The 14357-nt window shown below is 53.4% G+C and overlaps 1 long non-coding RNA gene across 1 annotated transcript; it reads right to left on the bottom strand.

The window, feature by feature from the left end:
- Window positions 1–10838: 10838 nt before the first annotated feature.
- On the bottom strand, window positions 10839–14103 carry LOC142051396 (uncharacterized). Its single transcript, XR_012658458.1, has 3 exons — window positions 13941–14103; window positions 13328–13668; window positions 10839–11432 (listed from the first exon to the last, which is right to left on the bottom strand). It is a non-coding gene; the product is annotated as an uncharacterized LOC142051396 (long non-coding RNA).
- Between the last annotated feature and the right edge of the window lie 254 nt (window positions 14104–14357).

Here is a 14357-nt window from a genome sequence, read left to right as displayed (position 1 = left end):
AAGACAAATTAAAAAGCACGGGGGGAGCGTTGAGGCAGACAGAGAGAGATTAAGAAAAAAGTCACGGGCTACGTGGCAAAGCAGGAGGAATTCAGAAACGAGGATGGGAACCAAGGGAGAGTGTGCTGGTGAAGGATAACGGGCATTAAAAGTGAGGGACGGGGAGCTGGGAAAAGCGAGGCAGAGAAAAACAGAATCACAGAGAGAATCACACAAAGCCAAAAAAGAAGAAACTGAACAACAGGAACAGGTGTAACCAAAGCGATGAAATCAACCAACCAGAGACGGTGTTCCATTACGGGAACATGGAGCGTACCAATCAGCGCACCTGTCGATCTGCATTTTAGTCCCTAGGCGATCGTTAATGTCAGCAGAACAACAGACAACATGCTTCTGTCAGAAAAGGATGACAAAACGCGGTTTCGCTTAGCGGACTGAGAAAACTAGCCAAGACTGCCAAGAGTAAGAGCCGAGAAGCTAAAAGGTAATTCCGGCAGGGGGAGATCGCGACCACCGACTCACAGACCACCACCGACCCAAGTAACACCACCTACTCAGAAGAGAACAACGGAAGAGGACAACCGAGCCTGCGCAGTGATTGACATACGGAACGAGCAAGTTTGTACCCATCGCTAGACAAGACAATAATGACTATGTATGAGTATGTAAAATTTTCATCTACAAATTGTACAGGGAAGGTGCGTGAGGTACGCACGCCAGGAGGAGCGATCCCCCGTGCATCCGGCGCCGTGAATATAGAATGCCTGCTCTTTAATACTAAATTGGTGTTGAGGAGTCGTTTCCGATTTTAACGCGTTTTTCGGTAACAGTTTTGGCACCCCAGGTGGGAACCTGCTTTTGAATCTCAACGGATCCGTGGGATCGTGGGACCTGCAGCCGGCCCCGAGGAATTCTCCGGGAGAGCTTCCGATCCCCGGGCCAGAGAATTCTGAGCAAGATCCCCTGGATTGAGGTAAACAAGGCATTCTTTGAAGAAGAAACTTAGGTAGAATAATACGTGGGGTTAGTTTCCCACATAGGATAGGATAGCGGGTTTGAGTCCCACAGGCCTGCCCGTAAGGCGCGGCGAAAGCCACGCAGGGTCGGGGCCAAGAGGTGCCTCGGTTGGTAAGTCTCTGCTAGGCGAAAGCCTGTGGAGCGGGACCCGAGGGTAGGGGAGTCTTCAACAGGGGGTTGAAGTCTCCAGGGATATCTAGCAGGGGGCTACAGATCCCAGTGGCAGATTTCCAGTGAGACCGCTAACGGGGGTTGGAGTCCCTCTGACTAGTATTTGTGATAGTGCACTATCACAACTACTAGTCGACTGGGAGACGGGAGCATTACTGAGTAGGAAACCTATCCCACAGGGAACACCTTTGCGATGTATTTTGAAGCACTGGAAAGACGTCGGGGGCGGTGACCCACTAACTCGGAAACCATTAATTGAATATTGCAATCATTGGTGGCCAACGTATCAATTGGAAGGTGGGCACAAATGGCCAGAACACGAGACATTGCAATATCGTACCATCTTGCAATTAATGTTGTTTTGTAAAAAGGGAAGGCAAACGGGAAGAAGTGGCATATGTTGATTTGTTCTTTACACCGTGGAATCATCCCGAGCAGCAGAAACAGCGTGAGGTATGTCCACAAGATTCTACGGCAATGTTTCTGAAAAGAGGAAAACGTGGTGAGAACTTGAAAGAGTGTTGCTCTACTTGTGATACTGGATACTTCGCTTGATGAAACTGACAAGAAAATAGTATGGAATACAGCCAGAAGGCAGGTGCAGGGAGCACATGCTAACAGGAATTTACAGAGAACAATGAATAAGAATTTTCCATCTACAAATCCCGAGTGGGACCCTAATCAGCCAGGACCCAGGGGAATGTTGACTAGATGTCAGAGAGAGATTTTATTTGGAGTAAGACAAGCAATGCCAAAAGCAATAAATTGGTCAAAATTTATGAAGTGAGACAAGAATTAAGTGAGTCCCCTTCAGCCTTTATGGAAAGACTGAAGGTGACCACCAGAAAATATACTCATTTGAACCCAGAAAAACCAGAAAAAGCAATTCAGCTGGTCTCTATATTCATAAGACAATCAGCCCCAGATGGGGGCGGGGGGAGAGAAAACAACCTTCAGAAACTAGAACAACCTGAATCCAGAGATCTGGGTTAAATGCTTGAAGTAGCTTGGCATGAAGGAGACCAGGGGAATCAACCCTAGCTGAACACCTGGTTACACTGAAGCTACGGAATGAAGAAATAGAATTTTTGGTAGATACGGGAGCCACTTATTTGGTATTGAATACACGTGAAGAGAAATTTGATCATAAATCAGTAGATGTTGCTAGCGCAACAGGGCAAAGAAAAATTAGCCCCTCTCAGAGCCATTAAAGTTTAAATTGGAGAAGCAATGGGCAACTCACCAGTTTCTGCATATGCCTGAATGTCCACTGCCTCTGTTATGACGAGATCTATTAGGTCAATTAGATGCTCAAGTAACTTTTAAAGATGGAGAGATTAAATCACTAATACCAGAATCAAAAGCCACAGAGGCGAGAGCGTTTATGTTACAGGATTCCTCCAGGGAGGAACGGGTTCCCGAGGAAGTGGAAAACGTAGTAATTCCTTTGGTTTGAGCGAGCGGAGCTCCGGAGCGATCTAAGTGGGCAGAGCCGGTAAAAGTAACCTTAAAGCTTGGAGCCAAGCCCATAAGACAAAAACAATACCCTATTAAGCGAGAGGCTCGAAAAGGATTACAGAAGTTAATTATAAAATTTTTCAGAATATGAGCTTTTAGTGGAATGTGAATCAGAATATAGTACTCCTGTGTCGCCAGTAAAGAAATCTAGAGGCAAAGAGTATTAGCTAGTTCACGATTTAAGGGCTATAAATCAGGTGGTCCAAGATATACATCCGGTAGTAGCTAATCCATACACTTTACTGACCTCTTTTAAAGGAGGAGCATAAACGGTTTACTGTACTAGATTTGAAGGACGCCTTCTTTTGCATACCTCCAGGCATAAAAAGTCAAAGCCTATTTGCTTTGGAATGGGAAAGCCCCACCACAGAATGAAAGACACAGCTACCATGGACCGTACTTCCACAAGGATTTAAAAATAGTCCTACGATACTTGAGACTCAGCTGGCAAAAAAAAATTAGAGATATAGAAAAAACAGAACCCAGGGAGAGGCATCTTGTTACAGAATGCGGATGACATTCTGATAGCGGCACAAAGTAAAGAAAAATGTTTTGAAATTTTTAAATTTTCTGGGCCAAGGAAGATGCGGAGTTTCCAGAAACAAAACCCAAATAGGAAAAGAAGCAGCCATTTATTTAGGATTTGAAATATCTCAAAGACAAAGACAATTAGAAAGTGAAAAGAAAGAAACTATTTGTCAAATTCCCGAACCTAGCAGCCCGAAGGAACTGAGAGCTTTTCTGAAAACAATGAAATAGCATCAGCTCTGGATTCTGAACTATAGACTGTATGTAAAACCATTATTTGAGGCATTGAAAGACTCAAAAGGATAAATATTTAACCTGGACGCCCGGATGCCAAACGGCATTCAAAGAACTGAAAAGAGCCTCGATGATGGCCCCTGCATTAGGCCTACCTGATTTCGCTAAACCTTTTCAGTTGTTTGTCCACGAAAGACAACATTTAGCCCTTGGAGTGCTGACACAGCGACTGGGAACCTGGAAGAGACCTGTGGGCTACTTCTCCAAACAACCTGACCACGCGAGTAAAAGATGGCCTAGGTGTTTACGGGCAGTAGCAACAACAGCGCTGCCGATCCGGGAAGCCCCAAAGTTAACAATGGGACAGAAGATGACAGTATATGTCCCGCACATAGCGGTGACTGTTTTAGAACAAAAGGGGGGTCGTTGGCTATCCCTTAGCAGAATGTTGAAATATCAAGTTGTTCTGTTAGAACAAGACGATGTGGAATCGAAGACTACTGCTATACTGAATCCTGCTATGTTTTTAACAACAGAAAACCTTACGGACAATTTAGAACACGATCGCTTGCTAACTATTGAACAAGTCTATTCCAGCAGACCAGACCTGAGACACAAACCTCTGGGAAAATCCTGATCTGGAGTTGTTTACAGATGGAAGAAGCTCTGGGCGAGAAGAGAAGCGAATGGCCGGATATGCTGTCGTTATCGCCGCCGAGGGAACGGAGTCAGGGGTGCTGCCTGCAAACACCTCAGCACAGAAAGCAGTATTGGTAGCATTGAAGCGAGCTCTGCGAATGGCAGAAGGACAAAGGATAAATATCTAGACTGATTCCAAACGTGCATTTGGTGTGATCCACGATCATGGAGCTATTGGGAAGGAGAAAGGACTGCCATCAGCCCAAGAATCATCAATACAGCATAAAGAAGAAATTCTCCAACTTCCGGAAGACGTGCAGAAACCAAAAGAAGTGGCGGTAAAGCGTTGCAAAGCTCATCAATTTGGCCAGACGGCTGTAAACATAAGCAAACGACTGACCGATAAAGCTGCAAAGAGGACTGCAGAGCAAGGTATCCTTGCACTAGTACCAGTAAAACAGATCAGAATTCCAAAGTTGAAACCGAGATATAATAAATTGGATGAGCAATTAGCAGAACAATTGGAAGCATCACAAAACACAGAGAGATGGTAGGTAACACCAGAAAAACAAGTAATAACAACAACCACCCCACAAGTTATGACACAACTTGCAAAAGAAAACCATGAGCAAACACATTAGGGTGTAGGCGCTACGGTTTTGAGTTTAAAAACATCTGTAGCGTGTGTAGGCACGACAAGAATAGTTAAACCCATAGTAGCTAAGTGTCCAATCTGTCCTAGAAATAATCCCCTGAACCAAAGGAAACAACCTTTAGGAGTAACAAAACAAAAAATTCTCCCGGAAATTATTAGCAAATTAAGTTCTCTGAGTTACCCAGACAAAATAGATAGAGCAGTATTTGTCAGTGCTGATTGACAAATTTTCTAGATGGCCAGAAGCTTTCTCGTGCTGCACCGACAAAGCTAGAGTAGTAGTTAAAACGTTGCTGAAGGAAATAATACCAAGATTTAGAGTGCCAACGGGAATGCCCTCTGATAGAGCACCACATTTTTTTGCAGAGGTACTTCAACAACTTAATAAAATTTTGGGTAGAAAATGGGACCTGCATACACCCTGGAGACCACAATCAAGTGAAAAATTTCAGAACATGAAGCAAACACTAAACTGACATAGTGGAATGTTATTGATCTAGGATGGAAGTATTGAGAAAATTATTATTTCAGAACTTCCAAACAGGGGAAATGTAACCAAAGTGATGAAGTCAACCAGAGACGGTGTTCCATTACGGGAACATGGAGCGTACCAATCAGCGCACCTGTCGATCTGCATTTTAGTCCCTAGGCGATCGTTAATGCGAACAGAACAACAGACAACGTGCTTCTGTCAGAAAAGGATGACAAAACGCGGTTTCGCTTAGCGGACTGAGAAAACTAGCCAAGACTGCCAAGAGTAAGAGCCGAGAAGCTAAAAGGTAATTCCGGCAGGGGGAGATCGCGACCACCGACTCACAGACCACCACCGACCCAAGTAACAGAAGAGAACAACGGAAGAGGACAACCGAGCCTGCGCAGCGATTTACATACGGAACGAGCAAGTTTGTACCAATCAGCAGACAGGACAATAATGAATATGTATGAATACGTAAAACATTGATCTACAAATTGTACGGGAAAGGTGCGTGAGGTACGCACGCCAGGAGGAGCGATCCCCCGTGCATTCGGCGCCGCGAATAAAGAATGCCTGCTCTTTAATACTAAATTGGTGTTGAGGAGTCGTTTCCGATTTTAACGCGTTTTTCGGTAACACAGGGAGTCAGATCAAGAGAGCCAGAGAACAACAAAACACCGACAGGCTACAGGACAGAGCAGGAGGAATAAAAAAAAAAAAAACGGAGCCAGAGCCAGGCAGAGAGAGGCGGAGAAAGAAAAAGGAGCCACAGGCTACAGGACAGAGAGAGGGAGGACTGAAAAGACGGGGAGGCAGGGAGACACTCAGAGCGAGATGGAGAAAGAAGGTGCGGGGTGGGGGGGGGCGCAAAAAAAAAAAGTAAATTTTGCAGCAGGTAAGGAAAGAGAGGGGGCCGGGGGAGAGACAGGGAGGGCCCAGGACGCACAAGAGAGGCAACGGGGCCCCAGTGGCCCAGGACTCACCGCGACTCTCGCTCTCAGCGCTGCTGGCACAATTTAGCCGTTCAGATGCTTCTTTCCCCTCCTCTCCTCCCTGCCTCTTCTGCAGCTCCAGACTCTAGGCCGTCCTCCACCTGAAGAGAATACGTGGGTGTCTTACAGCTCTTACCAGATGAGGCTTCCTAGGCACGTAGCCTAGCTCGCTCGTGCACTACACGCCCGTACCCAACTCCGGGTTACGCGTACAGACCCTACGGTGCACGTTGGTGGCCTGGCCCGCTGCGGGCTATGAAGGGGGATCCTTCCTCCCCCACCTGCATGGACAGGCTCTCTCTTGCCTGCGGCAGGAAGGCAGCTGGCAGCCAGAGCACCTTCAGTTTCTTCTTCTTTACCTTTCGTTGGCGTCTCCAGCTTCAGCTGAGGCAGCTCCTGTCCGCAGCCGGGAAGGGCTTTGTCTATCCCTTTTCGGCCCTGCGCTGCGAGGACGGCGAGGACGGGCAGAGAGAAGCCACGCGAGCCTGAGACGGCCGCAGGCAACGGCATCCCCGGGGGAAGGACAGACAACCACGTCCTCAGCACGGTCTCTGGGAGAGGGAAAGAAGAAACAGTGACCGTCATTACCGTCGATCGACCCTGGCCAAAGCCTCTCCTTCCGCAGGGGCTTCTGGACACACCGCTCCCTCCCCACGCTACTGCTAAGGGCCCCTGCGCCAAGGGGGAATCCAGTGCGCTTGAGGGACGGCTTGCTGCCTTCACGACAGGGCCTGGGGGCGGCCTAAGGCTATGCAGCACGCTTATGGGGAGGTGCCGGAGCTGGGGGCAGGCGCACGGGGCAAGGGGGGCCAGGGGAGGCTGAGCGGGACCTCCGGTGGGCCGGGGAGGCGGCCATCATCTGCGCCCTGGGCACGGGGAAAAGGTCATCGTCCTCCTCCTTTCCCTCTTCCCTTCTGTCAGCTCCCGGGGAACTCACCGCTTCTCGGGAAGCGGCCGCACCCGCAAGCCCCCAGTAATCAACACGAAGCCAACCCCAAAAATACACCTCGCGTACCGTACGCGCCACGGCCGCCCGGCACCCGAGCGCCGGAAGACCGCGCCTCCCGCCATGCCCGGCGAACCACGTGACAGGGCCGGCAGCCACTGCGCCAGGAATACAGCTCCCGGCACGCTCTGCGGCACAACCCGGCCGCCCGGCAGCCGCAAGGACTACAGCTCCCGGCATGCTCTGCGGCACAACCCGGCCGCCCGGCGGCCGGTTTGATGCGGAGCCACCCAGCATCCCTGCGAGCACAGCTGCAGGCGCAACAGCAGTTACGCAGCCACAACTAGGCACTAAACAAAGGCTTTCCAACACTGGAGGTCTAGAACAGGTAGACATTAGCACAGAAGCACAAGGGGCTCCGTCACCCTGCACAAATCTCCCCGTGCCTACACACGCACACGTTCAGAAGTTAGTTATCAGAAAACGCCCGACTCAGCCATTTGCCACAGTCACGAGACTCACGACATGATAACACGACATGACACACGAGGTGGGCTCAGAGTTTTAAGGCAAGAAATACCTCCCACGCCCCCCACCCGAGATCTTTCAGGGTCCACACCTGCCATCGCCCCGCACCAAACCTACCCGGCCAAAGGCTTTCAGGTGGCCCGAAACACTGTACACAGAAAATAACCAGGGACAGACCTGCATTGTTCGGAAGCGAACGATGCCCGACCGGGGCTCCTCTGCGGGGCACGGAGCCCCCCGACCCCGCCCGGAGACACACACCCGCCCCCCGCTGCCCGAACTCACCCACCAGCGCTCTCCGGCCCCCGGACACGGCCGCGCTGCTCTCTCAGGCGGCTGCCGCAGGCGAGGCTCGGGCACCGCCAGGCCTCCAGGCGTCCCGAGGGGCTGCCGGCCACCGCAGGGGATGGCTGCCGGCGGCCGGACCGCCGCGGCGCTCCCCGCCCAGCTCCGAGCAGGCTCCGCCGGCCGCGGGCTTCCCACGCCGGGCCGCAGAGGGGCCCCGGCACCGCACAGGGACGCCTCGCGACCCGGCCGCCACACGCACCGCTCCCGCCCCCGCTCCGACGCGCCGCGCACGCGCCACCGGAAGCCCGAGCCCCGCGGGGCGGCCCTTAAAGGGCGGCCGGAAGGAGCGGCCCCCACCGGCCCCGCCCCCGCGCCGGACCGCCCCCGCGCCCAGCCGGTGAGCGCCAGCGCCCCCTGCTGGCCGGGCCGCGCTCAGCTCGCGAGGGCGCCGAGGGCCGGGCGGGGCGGGACGCGCCGGCTCGGGGCCAGCGCCTTCTCGGGGCGAGCGGGAAACCCCTGCGGGCCCCGGTCACGGCCGGCCAGAGCCCCGCGCCCTCGGAGAGCTGCTGAACGCGGCTGCCGCTCGTGACACATACCGAGCCGTCTGCGACGGGAGCGGGCAGAGGAGGAAGGGGCCGGCGGCCGCGGGGCCTGGCCCCAGGCGGGGGGGAGGGGCTGGGGCCCGGGGGGCCGCCCTGCTGGGTCACTGCCCTGCGCCGCACCGCGCTGGGGGCTGGGGCCCGACCGGCGCCGGGGGACCGGGGGCCGCCACGAGCAGGGGGCCTGAGCTTAGCCACGGCCTGCAAAACACCCCGAAGCGTGAGACGCTGCAAGGCCAAGGTGGTCCTTGGCAATGGGGGCGCCTGGGCTCGGCCTCCGCCTTACCTGTCCTGGGTCTGCGTGGCGTTCCAGGGGAATGGTGTTTTCCTTGTGCGGAAGGTGGGCTGGCCGTTCGGCCGTGCCCCGGCCGTTACCGATCCTGCCAAAGGCGCTCGCACGCTCTGGCCCATTACTGCTGCGGTACCGCGCCGTAGCAGAAAGGTGTTGTGTTTTCTCACAAAAAGCCTCCTATGGTCAGTTGAAGAAATAACCTCCTTCCGTGGCACTGACTCTTTTTGGACAGTCCATAGCCGGCTTTCGGCTTTTGTCTTTACAGCATTCAGTTTGCTTTCTGCCTAGCTTTCTACCTGCTGTGAAACATTTGGATGGTTTTTTCTTGTTGGTTTTTTTTCCCCCTACTTGCTCCACAACTCCCACACCAACCACCCAGCGCGGCTCGCCTTTCAGCCCCCAGACCCAGGAGCCTTGCCCTGTGACGGCCCTTACATGTCAGCAGAGTTGTTCCAGCTCTCACCCTGTCCCTACCCAGCTGAGGACGTCTGTGTCCGTGGGAGACACCCAGACACTCCCCCTGCAGCGTGGCAGCCCCCTGCCCCGTCAGTGAAAACTGCGGCAATATCGGCTAAGTTTAAAAGCGTCGGCAGGAGGTGCAGAATACGTAAATAAAGCGGCGGTTGGCTGCCGGGTATGGGTGCGATATAAATACCTTTTGTTTACAGGCCTTCGTGCCTATTCAGCGTTGAACGGCACCGCAGCCCACCCACCCCGGGGCTCACGGGGCTCGGAGAAGGGTTTCTCCAAGGGCACAACCTAAGGCAGCGCAGGAAGCCCAGCTGCCACGCTCCCAGTCGCTACGGGACGCTTGCTTACAGCTACACCGACGAGGGTACGGATGAGGCTGGAACTAGCAGAAATGCTGACTCTTCTGGCCTTTTATTTGTGGAAGGTACAGCGCGCGAGCCTCGGCGGCTCACAGGAGAAGCGCGCAGTGCTGCCTAACTCTCATTCTCAGCTCACGTACTACTGCCAAAGCTCCTGCCCTGTGCTGTGCCAGATGCCGGCTGGCGTGAGCACCTGGGCTCCTGAGGGACCCCCTTGTCCTGAGAGCCAGAGGTACTCACTTCCCTTTGCATGAGGCCTGTAGGAGATATACCCTGCAATTTAAAAAATCCGTATCAAATGTGGCAGACTCAAAAGAGGGCATTTTTAAAAAGGCAGGTTTGTTTTCTTTGTTAACTTTACGATCTACAGCCTAGCAAAGAGCTCCCTTTCAGTGTCAGTCGCTTGGCTTTCTCCCCTACTGACGAGGTCCCAGCCTCCCGGTGAGATCTCGCTGGAATTCTGAGTTTCCCTCGAGTACGTGGCTGCCCTGGCCCGAGGCCAGCGAAGAAGCTGACTTTGCCCGTGCCTGAATCAGCAACACGTCCAGCAGGCGACTTGCAGAGCCCAGGGAACCCTCGTAAAGAGGTTTGGGGGTGGGGCGCGCCACATCTGCGGCATCGGCCGTGGGAAAGGACCGGCGCAGTAAAACAGGTGGGTGAAACCGCGGTCCGCGCCAATACGTGCTGCTGCCTGGGGCATCGCTTTGCTGCGGGTCAAGTCAGATGCTCTCTGTGAGAGTCAGTCAGGGTAAAGGCAGCAGCAGATTTCTTTTCTGCTCATTTTAACAAAGGCTGGACGGAGCCCATAGAGGAAGGCACTACGTGTCTTGCTGGGTTGGTTTCCCTGCCTTCTCGTAAGCTGTCGCGGAAACTTGCACGAGCAAAGCCTGTGCAAGCTGATGACAGCCACACACGGTTGAAGAGGGAGCAGACGGTGAGAGCAGAGGTACGCGCTCAGGCTGTGCGCTGGAAGCTAATGCTAATGCTGCAAAATAAAGAGTGGATTTTCTTTTTTGGGTTTAGGTGAGCGCTAAACATGACATGTGCGTATGTGCATGTGTCTCTCGCAGGTTTTTGTCATACACCCCACCCTCCCACCCCAAAAAAACAACCCACACATGCCACGCGTTAAACAGTGGTTTTCCGTTGTACTTAGAAGTGCTTACATAGGTGTGTTGGTTTTTTTCTTTTTTATTTTTTAATGCAGAAACAGCAATACGATAGATTTAATACAGCTAGCAATTAGATGGGTGTAGCTTTAGAGCGTCGGCTGTTTACAAAGCAACCGCACACCTTCTTTAACTCACAGTTTAAACAAGTAAACTTGCAGTGCATCACACGTGCTTTGTACAGTCACGTTCCACACGGCAGGCCAGATGCTTCACCCTGCCTTGTCCTTGTTGCCCCGACTCCAACGGGACCGCCGAGGCCATCCTGGGGACAGCGCCGCTTTCTAGCAGCTGGGTTGCTTGCCTGGACGCCCCACAGACAAAGAGTCATTTCCCCACTGAACCTCTTCTCAAATAATTTCCTAGCCCTGCAGGCCCCACGTCCTTTGGTTCATATTTCCTTTTTTCCGGGCTTGATGCACAGGACCGACGATTTCCAGAAATAGAAACAGAGGCTGATTCAGTCCAGGCTCAACATTCTCTGACCTAAACCAAACTGTCTTCGAAGAGATAGCTGTACCGTAGGCACCACCTCGGGAACAGAAGTTGCCCTGTCATAAAAAAAAAAAAAAAAAAAAGAAGGAAAACAAGGCATTTCAGGCTGAGGAGGCTGAGCGGTGTGCTGGGGGCGGTGGGGGTTGGAAAGAAACAGTTCAGACGATTAGAGCGAGCTTAGCGTTGCAAAGCGTGCCATTATTTTTAATTTGGCAGTCAGAAGACAATAGATTCTGACACTGATTTCCTGTGTGCTGCGGGAGTTCTCTCCTCAGCATTCCTGTGCACCATTTTACTTTTGTGTCCCGTCCGCTTCGCTTTTGCGCTGTAGCTCTCCGGTTCTAGCTACGCTTCCCACCACCCCCATTACTCTTTGACAAGCCCAGCTCTCACTGTGCTTCCCTTCCCTTCCCTTCCCTTCCCGTATGCGCGTGCAGGGAAAAGCCCGCGCGTCTGCCACTACAGGACACGCTCTGGGAGGCAGGAGAGATGACGACGCTCCCTGACAGAGGACACAGCTGAGGGGCGGTCCGCCGGGGCTGGGGAGATGGCAGCACCTTCCCTCAGCTGCCCCATCCGAGCACGGGTGCAGGTGAGCACTGAGGAGAGACAAGCAGGCAGGAGCCACAGAGCGAGAGAGAAAATAAAATTCACGGGTGGGTGCTACTTGCGTCTCATTTTTAGCGCAAGGGATGAATTCTCAGCACATTCTTGGAGCTGCCCCTTTGGGACTCACAGAGAAGAGGGAGGTTGGCCACGCGGTGCAGCCCAGCTCTGCTTCCCCTAAATGGTTTTACTGTTCAGGTGTTGCCCTAATCTGGCCGGTACCCCTGCAAAGAGTTTGGGATTTCTGCTGCCTCTCCGGGCCAGCCGCAGACCCTGACTTCATCGCAGCGAATGACCCTGCGCTCGTCAGAGCGGTTGCCGAGTCACATCCCGCTGCCTTCCCTGCAGAACCGGTGACCCTTTTTCAGCCCTTGCCCCCTCTTCTCTCCGCTCGTTGCCCATCCCTTTATCAGTGCCGGCACCGATCCTGCCTCCAGCTCGCCCTGTCTCCACCTGCGAGCGCCCAACACGCGCTAAATGTCTCCTCAAGGACGCACGGAAGAGACGCGCAGGTAACCCAGCACAGACCCCCTGCAAACATCTTCTTTCCATTTTCTTTCCTCTCCTGACACGAAGAGATGACTTAGGAAAAAGCGTACTGCTCACACTTCACCTGCACTGCTTCTACTTTCACTTTCGCTCTCCTTGGCAGTAATTAATAGTGGTGGCTGGGGGGGCTGGGGCATTCCCCCAAAGCGGCTGCAGTTACATCCGGGCGGTTGTGGCACTCCATTAGCTCTGTAGTTTTTAAATCTAAATCTTCTGGAATTGTTAGTTCTGCTCAGGAATCACCCGTACCTGCAAATTTTCTTAATAGCTATGCTTGACCCCAGCCACTGTTTAACAGCTCACCTTTATTTCTCTTCATTTAAGAACCTAAAGCTTCGTTTACTGCTTGGGTTGGAAGCAGGAGCTGTCGCTGCCTCTGAACTTTCTAACAGCCCTGTTACAATTTCAGTACTACCCGCTCCCAATTTAGCTTTCCGGGTCGATTTTCATTCTAGATTCGAAAATTTCCTTATTTTGTTTCTGATCAGGAGTCATTAATGCCTGCAGTTGATTTAGTAACGGCTGTATTTAGATTGAGCTATTAATGACTCGCAACTCTATTTATGGCATAAAAAAGGACTGCCTTTATTTTTTTTAACTACAGATTAGGAATAATGACTGCCTGGTTTGTTCAGTAATAGGTGTGATTAAATTTAGTCACGACTCCTCCCTAAATAATATGTATTTATTTGCACTCTAACAATTTAACCTTCCCTTTACCGGCCAGGGGCACCGACAAGTGCCCGTGCGTACCTCCGCTCCCCCTGCGCCGGCTCCCCAGGGAACAGCCTCTTACCCTGACCAGAGTCTGCAGCGGCCCGTTGTCATCCCAGCTCCTCGCCCTCGAGAAAGCGGCCGCCTGAAGCGGCGGCAGCTCCGCTGCTGCCCAGAGGGGACGGAAATGGCGCGGGGTAAAGCTCTCCGGGCCGCCTGCGTCCCGCGCGGAGGCGGTGACCTCAGCAGCCTGTACGCTGTTGGGGCCGAGCCAACAACCTGAGGAGGAGTCGCAGGGCGTAGCTGTTTCTGCAACAACCACGCTTTCCCGCCTGGCTGGACAAGAAAGCGGGGCCTGCGGGGGCCTGGAGAGGCAGCATCGCTGCAGGTTGTGCCACGGCTGTTGAGAGGCCAAGGCAACACCTGAAACAGTGAACGGCACAACTAGTGAAAACCCCCAAGGTTCCGGGTTCAGTAAAGACAGGAATTGCAGCAGCACAATAAAATGATCTCACGAGGGGAAAAAAAACAGCAAAGCAAAAACCAAACCCCAAACAGAACACCATACCACTAACCCGTCTCACCGCCCCCTCAGCGCCCAAAACAGCATCCTGGGAGAAAAAAAGCAAAGCAGGCCACAAGGGACCTTTCTAGTACAGATGCCGCCAAAGAGTGCCAAGCTCTGGAATCCTTACCTCAGGCAACGCCTCCGCTTCTCTAAACGCCAGAGCACGCCTGCCCGGGGGGCTGAGACAGCCCCAAAGCTGCGACCGCCCGAGGGAACACGGGAGCACCGACGCCAGAGAAGCCCAGGGCCAGAGCCGGGGCTCTTCCACCCCCGGGCCCCGCCCCCGCCCTTCCCACAGCGCCCCGCGAAAGGGGCGGGCCGAGCCCCCCGGGGGGTGAAGGCCCCGGGAGCCGTACGAGAGCCGCCTGGAGTTCCCGGCACGGGAGGGAGGGGGGAGAGAAAACACCCAAACCGAGCCCCCCGAGCGGAGCAAACACAGGCTCGGGCTGTTGCCGGGGGGCGGGGCCTGTCGCTAAGGGGAGAGAGCCGGCACCGCCCCCCGGGCCGTTGCCGGGGGGTGGGGCCTGTCGCTAAGGGGAGAGAG

This window comes from Phalacrocorax aristotelis, unplaced genomic scaffold, assembly GCF_949628215.1.
Source record: "Phalacrocorax aristotelis unplaced genomic scaffold, bGulAri2.1 scaffold_36, whole genome shotgun sequence".
Taxonomy (NCBI): Eukaryota; Metazoa; Chordata; class Aves; order Suliformes; family Phalacrocoracidae; genus Phalacrocorax; species Phalacrocorax aristotelis.
Note: the sequence above shows the minus strand (reverse complement) of the source record. Positions and strands in the feature narration are given on the sequence as shown.